This window comes from Mercenaria mercenaria, chromosome 14 (genome assembly GCF_021730395.1).
Source record: "Mercenaria mercenaria strain notata chromosome 14, MADL_Memer_1, whole genome shotgun sequence".
Taxonomy (NCBI): Eukaryota; Metazoa; Mollusca; class Bivalvia; order Venerida; family Veneridae; genus Mercenaria; species Mercenaria mercenaria.
The window spans coordinates 46,238,734-46,254,098 of record NC_069374.1 but is presented as its reverse complement, the minus strand read 5'-3'; positions in this window follow the sequence as shown (position 1 = coordinate 46,254,098).

Here is a 15,365-nt window from a genome sequence, read left to right as displayed (position 1 = left end):
TTGTTTGGAATCATTTTAAGATATGAGTTGGAATCATTTTAAAATATTATCTAAAATCATTGAATATGTCATTTTTATCATATTTTACCCTTAAAAAGATAGCAAAGTTGCCGTTTGAAGAGAATTACTCTGAAAATCGAAAACTTACTGGTTACCTAATTTAAATGTTATAGTGCAAATAGTAGTCATTATTGTATGGTGTGACTCATGTGTCCTTTGTACGTTTAAATTATGCACTGTACTTGTATAAAATACATTTTAAAGTTATCTCCAAACATAAAATTTGTAGTCTTTTTTACACTTTATTGATGCAAAAAAAAGTTTTATTTTAATGTTTAACATTTAAATTGCAATAGAAAATTCAATATATTTAACTTCCTTTTGTGCTCATTTAGATATACATGTTTCAAATCTGATGTTGTGTTATTTTAATATTTAAACAATGATAATTAAGAACAGATGTATTCGAATAACTTAAGAAAGACAATATCCTTATGAAGTCGAAGGTACACTATTTATTCCACGGGCGTGAAATACAGGTACATTAATTCATAGCTGAAGTTTGTATATTATGAAGATATTTTCTGATGTTATTAGGTTTTTATAAAACATACTGCTAATAAAAGATGGCTTTTGTGTGCTTATGATGGGGTATAATGTTTAAAGAATTTTATTCACTGAATCTTCAAGATTTGTATCATTATTAGTCCCCTACTGGTTGAAAACCAGTTTCGTGGACTATAGGAATACGCTTTTCCGACTGTCATTCCGTCTGTCCGTCCGTCCGTCCGCAAATTCGTGTCCGGTCCATAACTCTGTCATTCATGAAGGGATTTTAATATTACTTGGCGCAAATATTCCCCATGATGAGACGACGTGTCATGCGCAAAACCCGGACCCCTAGCTCAAAGGTCAAGGTCACAATTGGGGGTCAAAGGTCAACAGGGCTTTTTTTCCGTCCTGTCCATAACTCTGCCATCCATGAAGGGATTTTAATATTACTTGGCAGAATTGTTCCCCATGATGAGACGACGTGTCATGCGCAAAACCTGGACCCCTAGCTTAGAGGTCAAAGTCACAATTGGAGGTCGAAGGTCAACAGGGATTTTTTTTTCTGTCCGGTCCATAACTCTGCCATCCATGAAGGGATTTTAATATTACTTGGCACAAATGTTCCCCATGATAAGACGACGTGTCTTGCGCAAAACCCGGACCCCTAGCTCATAGATCAAGGTCACAATTGGAGGTCAAAGGTCAACAGGGCTTTTTTCCTGTCCGGTCCACAACTCTGCCATCCATGAAGTAATTTTAATATTACTTGGCACAAATGTACCTCATAATCAGACGATGTGTCTTGCATAAATTTCAGACCCCTAGCTCAAAGGTCAAGGTCAAACTTGGCAGTCAAATGTTAACATGGCATGAACAGGGTCTGTTTCGTGTCCTGTCCATAACTCTATCATTCATCAAGGGATTTTAACATCACTTGGCACAAATTTTCCACATGATGAGATGACGTGTCATGCGCAAATCCCGGACGCCTTGCTCAAAGGTCAAGGTCACAGTTGGGGGTCAAAGGTCAACAGGACTTTTTTCCTGTCCGGTCCATAACTCTTCCATGTGTGAAGGGATTTTAATATTACTTGGCAGAATTGTTCCCCATGATGAAACGACATGTCGTGAGCAAAACCCGGACACCTAGCTCAAAGGTCAAGGTCACAATTGGAGGTCAAAGGTCAATAGATTTTTTCCTGTCCGGTCCAGGACTCTGTCATGCATCAAGGTATTACAATATTACCTGGTATAAATGTACCCCATGGAGAGACGACGTGTCATGCGCAACACCCAGAACCCTAGTTTAAAGGTCAAGGTCGCACTTGGAGATCAAATGTCAAATTAAAGAATGAATTTGTCCGGAGATTTCTTCTTTATGCATGGAGGCATTTTGATGTAACTTGGCACAAATGTTCACCACAATGAGGCAGCATTGTTTTTAGAATTAGGGTAAACTGATCTTAAGTCGGACGCGATCGAGAGTCGGACGATTTTGACGGTCATTTTTATCTTAATATCGCTGTAAGACCGCAAATAGCTTTTCAATAGCCGAAAAATAAACATCCCATTTGTTACGAGTTGCCTTTCTTTGTTACATGACACACTTCTGCTCTTTGCCACAATGCAGAACGTAAACAGTACAAATCGCGGGATTTTAAAAAATCAATTCAGATGAAAATCAAGTTTCATTTTGCTTTAACCTTGTTTATTTTCTGCACGGAAGTATAACAGACACCTAACATGCAACAAATAGACAGATATGGCATTAATACAAAGGAATAAATCATTCTTTCATCATCCTACTTTGTTTTTCACAGGCTGTAGGCGCTAAAATGAAAGCTATCAAATCGATTTAGACTCGGACAGAGAAAATATGCAATTTGATATAGAGACGGACAGTGTCCGACTCATTATCAACATCATATTCAAATCACATCTTTCTTTTGTAGTTATTTTATGTAGATAACTTTCATAATTTGAACTATTTTTCTAATTTGCAAACACGAATAGAAGAATAAAAAAAAATACAGATCTACGGATGTCTTTTTGTATTTAAACGTGACATTGCTGTAACAAAAGGGCGCATAGAGTTTAAAATAAAACTGTTGCTTAATTAGACACATTATTATAACGCTTTAAGGTTCATATTGTTTTGTTAAACAGTGTTGACCTGTTAATGTTAATTGCAGTTTATTACAACTTTTCAGTTTTGTTTGTTTGATGCAACTATCCTGAAAATTATCATTGCGCATCGTGATATTTTCAAAACTTTGCATTTTTTTATGGACGCATTAATTAAACTTTTATATGAAAATAATACAAAGACCTATGGTAAATGAAATGACCTGCGTATCAGGCGTCAGGCCGAAATAAAAATTAGGTCCGTTTGCTGCTGTCTCCCGACCTACCCGCTCAAAAAGCGCGCTCCGATTTTTTATTCCACTCAGCGGATTTTTTACAAGTTTTGATCATTGGGAGAACATTAACCCAAACTGCATTCACGTGACACTGCAGCTCTTTCAATTAAGCCCCGAGTCTCTATCACAGGCCGACAAGAAGGTAGGTCGGGAGACAGCAGCAAACGGACCTAATTTTTATTTCAAAATAAGGTTCATGTTGCCGACGAGTGCAAACATTTTCAAAGCACGAAATACCATACTTACGTCAGACCATTTTTATATGTTCCTAGATGTAAATGTTATTTTTGCTCGTAAATTTCAATAATTATGTTGCAAATACATGTGTAAGAACCTATATTTGATTGATAGAAAGTGTCATAAACAAAAAACAACAAAACAAATTCATCTGCTGCAATATTGCTTCCGTTCTAAAGAAAGGAAAGAAGAAAAAAACACGCGTATCGAATCTCACAAACATACAGAAGCTCTATATACAAAACTGTAAGAACCTTAAATTTAAGAACCTCAAGTTTAACATCTGAGAATACTTTATTGAGATCGACTTGTGCACGCTTGCAAAAAAATACGCTGTGGACACATTATAATTTTGGCGGGAAAGAATCACGTGCGTTTCGTGACGGATATTGTGTTTTGCGGAAGGGCTATTCCATTTTCAGATCAATATGGATCAAAAGAGAAATTACAGCAGGAACTAATATTTTTTTGTCCATTTCTGGTCCTGAGAAGGATAACCTTTCTTTAAGTTATTCGTTCAATATACATGTACCTCCCCGATTATATTCGTACGTGTAGGCACTGCCATCAAAAAAAATCATTACGGATGCCGCCTTTTTTATTTGATGTCTCCAATTTATCTGATGTTAATATGAAAATAGATCAGAATCTCAAGTTTCACGACTTGAAATACAGAAACAATAAACAAAAATCCCGAACTCTGAGCACAAAAAGAATTTATTGCTGACGCACTCTGCATAATATTTTGGCGGGAAGACAATACACATGTGTTTCATGTCCAAAGAAAGCAATATGAACTGGGCTAATACATCTTATTTAAATTAATGATAAAAGGATTATAAACAACTGTTGCACATGCTTTTGTAGGTTTACTTTAATTCAAAACTCTCTGAAATCAGGCTACAATTCGAAACAATGTGCCCTTAGTGTATTGATCCCCTTAGACAGACAAGGTGTTGTGCATCGATAAAATTTTGTCGACAATGGAGTTTGATTGATTTAATTGCAGAAACCATGTTTGTTGTTTGTTTTATTTTTTCTCTTCTTTTTGTGTAGCCCACCATACGTCTGTCCGTTCGCCCATCCGAAACTATACTTGCATGCAGCTTGCAAATTAACCTGGGGTCTTGAAACTGTATATAGGATTGTTACTCAGCATGAAGAGTTGTGCACCTATACAAGTTATAAGTTACCATTGATCCTAATATTAATAAAGTGATGAGAAATTATGACCCTTTACTGAGACAAATAACACGATCTTAACCATTAAATAACGGAGGCGAATTAGTAACTTTTTCCAGATTGTTTCAATGCGTTGGACCGAAATTGATGATATCTAACACAACATATCGTCAATGTCAAGTAAAAGTACGCTTAAATTAGCGTCATCATAAGTCTTTTAACTGTTTAAAGTAGATAATATAATGCTCTAAAGCAGTTTTTACAAGCTTGTAGCATCTGTCCGAGTCGAGATCACTTTCGTCCGACTCACGATCGAATTTGACCTATTGTCTTCTAGACGCTTTTTCTGTCAGTAATAACGTATTTATCAATAGAAAAACGTCAGGGAAGCGTCTGAGAGATATTATAAAGGGTACCAACGATATGCGCGGGAGCATAGCTTCAGCAGGTAACACAGGAACGAGCCGAGACTCAATCATGTGTCCGACTCACGATCAGTTTACCCTACCTCCCTTTGTTTTTACTATAAATAGATTATATTGTATCATTTTTATTACTGGCTGTAGGGAAAAATCAAGACCACTTTTCTGTGGTACCACATGCATGTTACATCCAATTTTTAGGTGTATTTTGACCTATCTCTACTTGGTAAAGAGTTTTTTATGGGCTTATATTATACAGTATGTTTTTTTTTTAGAATTAATTTCCCTTTGTTGTTACTATATAAATAACTGATATGATAACTTTTTTTATAATCAGTCAAACAATTCTATATGAAAACAAAAGTAGGTTTTTATATATGCAAATTTTAATCCAAGTGTTTTTATAACATATTGTATGTATAGTACAATATTGTTTATACATCATTGACAGATATCAGTTCATTATGTTATAACTGCAGTAGAGAAAATTAGGTGCCTTCCAGTAGTGGACTTTGTATTGCATGGCAATACTTCATTCTCTTGTTATATTTAAATAGTTTGAAAGCCAATACATTTTTGGAATGGTCTTTTAAATCAATCCTTATGACTCTTAAAACAAAGGTCATCAAAGGGAATAGAGTCATCAATTGTGGAGTAAAGTATTACCTGTGCCTAACTATTTCGATTTCTATTATTACAGTATTGAATTTCCCTGCTTAAACGAACTGTATTACAGAATTTTGATATTTGTCTTCAATTTCATTTTATGTTCATTGTAGGTCCTTAAAAAAAGGTCATAAAATTAACAAGTATTTTTTTCTCACAGTTCACATCAACCATCCAGAAAAGGTCATACAAATTTACAAAATTATTTCCTCTACCCAGTTCCTTTTGCTTGGTATCTAAAATGCCGTAGAACTGTTTTGTTTTTGGCTTATGGGGTTAACATTGTTAAGGAAAATTAATTTATTTATTGCTGATGGATAAGACATTTTATTCCCTTTAGTGTCCCATATATTTTTTGTAGTCATGATCAGTTTTGTCTTGTGAACAACTTTTATAAAGAATAGTCCTTTTGAGTGCATTTGTAGCATTAGGCATACGGTATAATACCACTTTCAACAGTCCGCGTTGTGAATTCCGTCTATTTTGGTAATAATGAATTATATAGTAATAATAACCTGTAATACATATCTTTAAGGTTTCATTTTATTTTGAAGAGTTTTATATATAAGATATTTAGTAGTGTACAAAAAGCATGAAACTATGTATCATGTATCTTCTAAAAAGTCTATGTTATATTTTTTTAACAGAAAAGTGATTATAGTGGAAAGAATACACACTTGATTGAAAAATTCTAAGAATTTTCCTTCTTGTTATTGTTCATTAATTTTTACTTTATTTGTTGGTTTATACTAACGACCCTTTATTTATTTTTCTGGTGACTTGGGTAGACATAATCCGACTGCCTATGCGTGATTTTCTTTGATGAATGACATTAATCTTTAGCTTACTTGTTTATACATTTTCCATGATAAGCATTTCTTGTACAAATGTCATTACTACTTTACTGCATATGCATAAGTGTGTTGATGAATGCTTTAGTTAATGTGTATACATGAATTCATTGGTAACCAATTTAGTTGCAAATATAATTGCTTGCTACATGTACGGTAGTCACTTTGATGAATTATGCTTCATATACTTACAAATATTGTTTCATAAAAACTCATATTCTGTTTATGTTTCCATGTGATAGTTAACTTTCAGCCTGCTGGCGCCTAGTGATTCTGCAATAGCGACCAGTGCAAGATCAGTCTGCACATCATGGTCTGCATTGTTCGCTATTCAGTCAGTAAATTTTCAGTGAAGACTCCTTTGAATAAGAAGTGGTACTGTCGAATGTGAAAGATGGACCAGTCCATTTTAGAAATTTAACAGGCTAAAGGTTAAGTTTGATTTGCATCTTTATAACCTATATATTCTTATTTGAAATTCGAAATATTTTTTTTACCTTGTATTTCTTAAAATAGAAATTGAGAAAATGTATTTCATCCAACATTTTGTCATCAGTGGCAATATTCTAAAAGAAAACTAACTAAATTAATTGTAACTTACAACTTCCTGTGCGAAAATTCAAACGTCTGTAAATGAACCGTATGTTGAAATTACAGTTGTAAAGAACCTGTAAGTGGAAAATGACCAGAAATACAGTTGAAATTTACAGGTGTAAAACATGCAATTCTCAAAAATACAGCTGTAAAAAATACAGTTGAAAATTACAGCTGTAAAATGGTCGTGTCTTAAAATTACAGCTGTAACTTACGTTTTTGGAGGGAAACATGAGTACTGTCAGCCATCTTTAACTAATTTTGGCGGGATATAACTGAAGTTCACCGAGACACCACATCTTCTAAAATACTGGAATTTAACCATTATGGAGTAAGTGCAACTGTTTTATTATGCAATATAGTTGTAAAAGGATATGTATAAGTGTATGCATTAACTTTTTACACTATATTTGAAGTCATATGTTTTTATGACAAAGAAAGTTTCTATCAACAAGATCTGATGCATAGTTTCTACTTTGTATCCTACTCTTAAATTTTGCAAATGCTCTACTGTAAAAATATTTCATATTATTGTTTTTTTTACTTACAAGATTTTTATTTTGCCATTTTTGTAGCAATTGCTACCCTTTCTAGAGAATTACAATTCATCTTAAAACGTTTTGTACCTCAGCTATCCCGTAAAATAATGTCCTCTTTTTCAACACCTGTAATATTTCTACAGCTGTAAATTTGCGTTAAGTTTACAGTCGTTTTACAGCTGTAAGTTGAAATCTACAGCTGTAAAATCAATGTTATTATATGAAATCTACAGGTGTAAATTTGAAATAATCATGACTGTGATTTTGAACAAAAATACATGTCGTTTACAGCCGTAAAATGCATACAGGTTGTTGTTAATTTGTGGCTGTACATAATTAATGCACTATTTATTAGATCAATGTTATCTGTATAGTTTTACTTTAGATTTAGGTTTTAATCTTATGTGTATTACTTGCATATAATTATTGCTGCTTTTGTATATGCAATTTAGCTTAAGATTTATTCATTTCATTTATCTAATTCTTTGTAAGATAACTGTTAACAATATGCAATTATGCAGAGGATTTTTTTACATTGAATTTATCAAACGAATTCAATAAACTCAATGTGGAAAGAAACAAATGTAAAATACTTTTTATCACATGTAAGCTTTTCACGCTGAAACACCAACATTTGAGCCGCGCCATGAGAAAACCAACATAGTGCATTTGCGACCAGCATGGATCCAGACCAGCCTGCGCGGATGAGCAGGCTGGTCTGGATCGATTCTGATCGTATATGCACTATGTTGGTTTTCTCATGGCGCGGCTCCTTTCTTCTTTCTTTACCTATTATATTTATAAACAAATTCAATTCGACTAACATAATGTTTCCAATACTTAATGACGTTTACCAGCGTCAAACCTTTATTACGGTAGGGTATTACCAAAATTATATATTGACTTTATTCCACTCCCAGTACATCAATTATGTAATAAGAATGTATTAAAACTGACACTGACACTGCTCCTATAAAGTTGAAAGTGCCATGAGTGTACTGCTTCTCTTATAAATGTGGAGTATGATCGTAACCCGATATTTCGAATTGTATAAGTTGTGAAATTATTCCGCGTATATTATTTGTGTTTGCAAGCTTGGTTTTTTAAAAATAAAGGAAAATAGAAATTAGAAAACAGCGTTCGCTTGATAATTTTAAATTCTAAATGAAAAAGTGCTGTCTCCATATAATACCAATATTATAGACATCTCCGTAAACATCAGTTTTATATAAAACAATGAAGTGTATTGGTGCATTAATCATGACCCCATGTTGGTATATTGAAGCTGAACTTTCAAATAACCAACTATTACTCGCTGCAATGTAAGTTTTAGAACTGGACTAGTCTGCTCACACGTGCAATGTTATATTTCAAATTAATTAGCGTTTTTGCAACGTGCCCATTACAATGTATATGGTAACACTTTTTAATGTCTCTTAAGGTATGATTAAACCGGGACAATCTTTCTACACAAAATGTACATTCTCGTATACCAGATGACTACCATGGTTCCCTGGTTCGTCTCGTGTTTGACAAACCTTTGATGGTCTATCGCTCTGATTCATATCAATATAAATTGCATACAAGAAACACGATTGCTAATTTCACGCGATGGTAAATCAATTTTGGCTGTACGGAAACCAGAACTGACCTCGACTAGCTTGCCATAGGCAGGACACTAACATGATACTGGAAGCAACGGATTGTTAAAATATACGGATGAAACGCCATTACCAAATAAAATTACAATTGAAATTCTATTAGATAACAGAAATTGTATTTTGGAGGAAAGAAAAATTTACTAGAAACCAGTTCACTCATTTTTTTTGTTTCTGGCGCAATGATTTCGATGAGTTCAGAAAATCAAGCGGCCGATTTAACGCGGTGTATCGTGACACTTGAAAGCTACAATTTGTACTTCAAAATGTCGTTAACAAACTACACAAGAACAGCATATGTTAGTCGTTTCATGAATAGAAGGCTCAGGGCAATGTTCCGTGTATGTAGAATATACAACCGGGCCGGAAGTTCATGTAAATAATGCTTTTGATCTTACGAGACATAGTGTTTGAACTCCAGCTACTTGCAATCAGCAAACAGGCCAGAACTACCAATATACCATTAACCTTTTGCTGTTGTTTGATTTTTTTTGACGTCCGTGAGTTAACTATTTCACGTCTCCATCGTAAGACCATAAGAACTGAAATAGCAGTTGATCTGCCACAGTCGGGCCCCATGTTCACAAAACTTTTTGAAACTATGTCAGCAAATTTTAACAGAACTTCAAGATTAGATTCCAATTGAGACTGACCATCAATACTGAAAAGTCACCTCAAAAGTATCATTATGGTAACATATAACTTCGAACATGCAAATAATTTATAATAAATGAAAAAGAAAGTCTTACTATCAAACTCTGCTAAGTCTGTAAACATGGGACAGGGTCATGAACACATAATGACGCTATGTCATGATCGGAACATCTGTCTTGCACACTTACGACAACATTTGAGCCGTGCCATGAGAAAATCAACATAGTGGGTTTGCGACCAGCATGGATCCAGACCAGCCCTCGCATCCGCGCAGTCTGGTCAGGCTCCATGCTGTTCGCTTTTAAAGCCTATTGGAATTGGAGAAACTGTTAGCGAACAGCATGGATCCTGGACAGACTGCGCGGATGCGCAGGCAGGTCTGGATCCATGCTGGTCGCAAAGCCACTATGTTGGTTTTCCCATGGCACGGCTCATTTCTAGTCTGCGAAACCAACAGGGAGCGGGACTCGTGGTCGAATCTCAGACATGTAATAAGCAACAATAAAGATCGACGTCATGTGAGAGAAGCTTTTGCCAAGCAGTTACCAAAGCATAGCTAGGGTGAACACACAACGTTTGGATCCTACAGCATGATAGTCAGGACGCTGGCATTTACCTGCACCCTTGTGATAGTTTATCGAGAATTATTGACATTTTTATATAAAAATAATTAAAGAATTTGGAACTCAATGGACCCTATGGCGGAGTGCTATAACTAAATTTTAATACCGGTCTGGTCATACTTTTGATTATTCAATCAGTTGCCACTTTAGCTGAATGTCTATGATATTGATTCTATTTCTAGTGCAAGATATATGACAGACTTTCAAAAGATGAAACAAATACAAACAAATTTTTCTGCTGGCTTACACTAAAAGGTAATATACCCAGTATCCTCTCTATTTTATATGTGCTTTAATGTAAAGCTAGGTTACATGGAATTAGAGACATAAACACAAACCCAAGCTGACTGTCTTCATTCTATCAAAAGTCGCCATTTTTGCTCTTATTCGACTGTTTGTTCTACAAGCAAATCTCTCTGTTTTCTTAGTAGAAACGTAGTAGTTTCAGCCATTCGCAGTTGTTACACAACACATAGTGTAACTGTGGTGGCCTTGTTGAGAAATTAAGCTGCCTCGGTAAGCGTCCGCTTCGAATGCGGGCGGTCGTGGGTTCGATCCTCGCCACGTCATACCAAAGACGTGAATATGGTACCAGTAGCTCCCTTGCTTGGCGCTCAGCATTAAAAATGAAAACTGGCCTCTATTCCCTCATACCCTCGTGGCGATGAAGTGTCGAGAGTGATTAATATAAGTTGTAGATTTTGCTTCACAATCGACCTAAAATAAATAAGTATAAATTGAATTAGAAATTTAGCTTCCGGAAATATTTGGATCTAGGTTATTCAGTCTGAAAGCCTACGGACTCTCGCTGAATTCTCAGTCCCCTGGCGGCATTTTATTAGAATCATTGTAGAAGCTTTGACTGTATTTCTAGCACTCCGCCTCCTTCATACGAAGAATAAAGAGAATGGTGTTTTCATCTTTTGTGATACACATAAATATAACAATACATTATATTATATACATGTAGTTAAATAATGAAATTGTCAGTAACTGAGCAATTCTATGATGCCTCCAACGGTAGCATGCCTCGGCCATAGACCTTCAGTTCCATGCCAATGTGAATGTCCTCCAAGAAAGACAAAATACATAAGCGAATAAAATTGTACTACAATGTATAGAAACGGACAATTCCATTTAAGGAAGAATTTTGGAGCCTTTGTCATACGTATTATACATTATTATCATAGAACGTAGATATGTGAAGTTTCTAAAATATGAAAATTGAAAGTTCTTCAAAACTGTTTTAATTTTGAAAATCCAGTGAAAAAGTTAAGAGGTCCTCGCGGAAGAGTTCGATGACGACATTCCGCTCGCACAGCTGGCGGAAATTCGTGGCTCCAAAATCTCAGTGAATGATTATGTAGCCATTGACGATGATCTCCCCGCGACTAAACCTGTCACTAATAGTGACATCCTGTCAGAAATCATTGAAGCACGGGACACACCGATCGTCTATTATGACGATGGTGATGATGATGACATTCAAAAAGCTGCTGCTGAACCTAAAAAATACCAAACTCAAGCCAAGGACGCGAGACTGAGACACTACAAGCCTTCCTGGAACAAGAGTCCGACGGCGACGCCATTTTCTCAAACTTCGACATCATAGACCGCTACGTGACAAAGAAGCTGATGAAAGCCATGGCAAGAAGTCAAACAGACATTCTTTCTTTTTTCCATCGTGTATAGAAAATGTGCTCAGTGATATTAACAAGTGACTATTGTTATAGTGTGCTTTTAGCTTCGCTGGTCATAGTAAAATTTATTCAGTGTTAACTTGTGCTTTCAAGTCTTTGGAACCTAAATATTCTATATCAACATTTGAAATCAAATTAAAAAATAGTTTCTTGAAAATATAACAAGTAATGTTATAATTATTACTTGTTTAAATCTGCAGTGTTTCCTGTATCATATTTAAGATGCACTAATTTTGAATACCAAAAATTACCATGTATGATATTAATTTAATTTTGAAACTATAAACAAAGGAAAAAACTAATGAAGAAACTGCTTTTATGGTTTAATATCTTTTGGTTTATTATACCTACAGGTTTTGCAGTGAGACAAATGGCGGCAAATGATGACTTTATGGCGGTTAGTGAAAAACTGTTGCATTTTATACTGATGGTGGCTTTCATTTACAGACAATTTTTCAACCAATAGTGATATTCACTTGAAAGTAATAGCATATCTTACACTGAATATACATCAGAAGATTGTTGAAAAAAACATTGCAAAAAGTCGAAAATATTGATATACTTCAATGACTTTTGAACTGAGTAGAAAATGGTGACATTTTACAAAGAGCTATAAAAATGTATTTTTAGTTCTTTGCATTTTAGCACCATATTGTGTGTATACTTTGTCTGGCATCCGCGCAGTCCAGTTAGGATCCATGCTGTCCGCTAATGGTTTCTCTGGTTGCAATAGCATTTGAAAGCGAATAGCATGAATCCTGACCAGACAGCGCAGATGCGCAGGCTGGTCTGGATCCATGCTGGTCGCAAGGCCACTGTGTTGGTTTTCTCCTGGCACGGCTCATATATAAATTTGTTTCATGCATGTAAATAATGTTTTGTTTATGGTATTTTTCCAGCACATGTAATGAAACACTAAAACAACATAAAATATTTTGTTAAAATATTTGTAACCTAGCTCTTTTGCATATCATATGTTTTGTTAGTATTTTGTTAGCAGTGTTTTGTTAGTGTTTTCTTTGGCACATATAATGAAACACTAACAAAACATAAAGTATTCTGTTAGTGTTTTGTATAAGCCTGTAACATAATTTGCATATTGATCATGTTTTGTTGGTATTTGGTTAGCAATGTTTTGTTAGTGTTTTGTTAGTGTTTTGTTACCTCATTTGCATGTCATTTGCTATACTAATAAAACATCATCAAAACACAGTGTATTATTAGTGTTTTGTTTAAGTGTTTTGTTTCCCTTTTTTTTCGTTTGGGTATAGAAACCAGGAAGTCGGCTAAAAAGGTTAAAATTTAACAAAACAAACAACAAAGACTTTGCTTATGATTTATTTAAGAAAGAATTATAAATCAATATGTAAAACATGTGTTAGTAAAAATATACAGTTCTTTCATCAATACGAGACTTCCCCACTTACCGACCTAAGTTGATATAACTTCGGTTATCTCGATTCTTCGATATGTCCACCTTTTTTCCTTTGTCCAGACGAAGTCGAGATATCGAGAGTCGACTATATATTATGACAACATTTCTAGATTAGAATTTAATCTTCTTTTCAGGACACTCTTCAGCACGACCTAGAAGCAAAGTACTTGGCTAAGCTGAATCCCTTTGTTTTCTCAATAGGGAACTCACACAGTACACTTCGATTCAATGGTTTGGACACACAACAATACAGGGTCGAAAAGATACATAAGTCGCCGACCACTTTTTGTGGCATCTGAGGACGTGATACGGAAATCATTGTAACATTTCTCTTTTTCAAAATATTTGTTAATTCTAAAATATTTTCCTCATTAGTGTTTACATTTTCACAATCTTCTTGGCTCTGAGACAATTAAAGACTGTATTCTTTGTAAGAAATCTACAGATATACAGTTTCGTAGTTTTCTTTCTCACAAAACTAAATTTCATTTTGAATGATATTGCCGAATGATATTGCATATCAATATGTAGTTTAGAATTGTATAGATAATACCAAGTTCGACAGTTCAAACTTTTATCACATGTATTACTTGCATATTCTGTTTCAGTCCAAAATCCATTTGAAAGTATACACAGGAATAAAAATTACCCCAAAGCCTGCCTCCTCGTAAACCGGAGAGCGACCACAAACAGTTTGATTACAACAGACCAATCCATAGTTGTTGCTGTTAAGGGTTTCTGTAGACGTTAATACACAAAACAAACATGTATTGTCACCATTTTTATATTTAAAATGACATGGTGATTAAATGTATTGTTTTCATAGTTGATGACTTTACGATTCCGGCACAGCCCTCAGATTCTGCTGTTCTTGAAAAAGGTCAACAGTTTGTTATTACTATTATAATAATAATAATAATCATTATTATTATTATTATTATTATTATCATCATCATCATCATTATTATTATTATTATTATTATTATCATCATCATCATTATTATTATTATTATTATCATCATCATTATTGTTATCATCATTATTATCTTATCTTTTTTATTTTGAAAGGCCCCGTATAGGTAACAAACAGAAAGTTGTTTTTGTAAATAAGTATTTATCAATTGTGCATTTTTTACCAAATAAGAAGAAGAAGAAAATCGGTTACATTATATCATTACAGTGTATATTACAAGACTATTATCAAAGAGGAAAACAAACTTCCTTCAGTTTTACGAAAGTGCATAATTTCCTACCTCAAATTAAGATTGATTTAAAACAACAAAATCTTTCTCTTTAAAAAAAACCTTCCCATATTAGGAGAGAAAAAGAATACAAAGAAAACGGTTAGGAACAATAGGTAGAGTAGAAAATATTTTCTTATGATTATCTATAGAACAGACTCGTTGACTTTTTATATCAAAGTCGGCTTAACTTTATAGTATACGGAAAACGAGAGGGGCAAGGTGCATATATGTGAAATGATAACCATATGTATCAATATTCTATAACATGTTTATGTACTGATATAATTAACATTTTTTTCAAATATACATAACCGGGGTTCACAAATCAACAACACTGTTTCTTCTATTTCTCGTTATTACAAACATGATACTAAGCCTATTTTTGCATATCAATTCGGTAAACAGGAACACAGTTTCAAGAATAAAATTTTACATACGATAATTTTCAACCTGCTTCAAGAATTCTATGTCCCATTTTAGCTCACCTGTTACATAGTGACAAGGTGAGCTTTTGTGATCGCGCAGCGTCCGGCGTCCGTACGTGCGTGCGTCCGTGCGTGTGTAAACTTTTGCTTGTGACCACTCTAG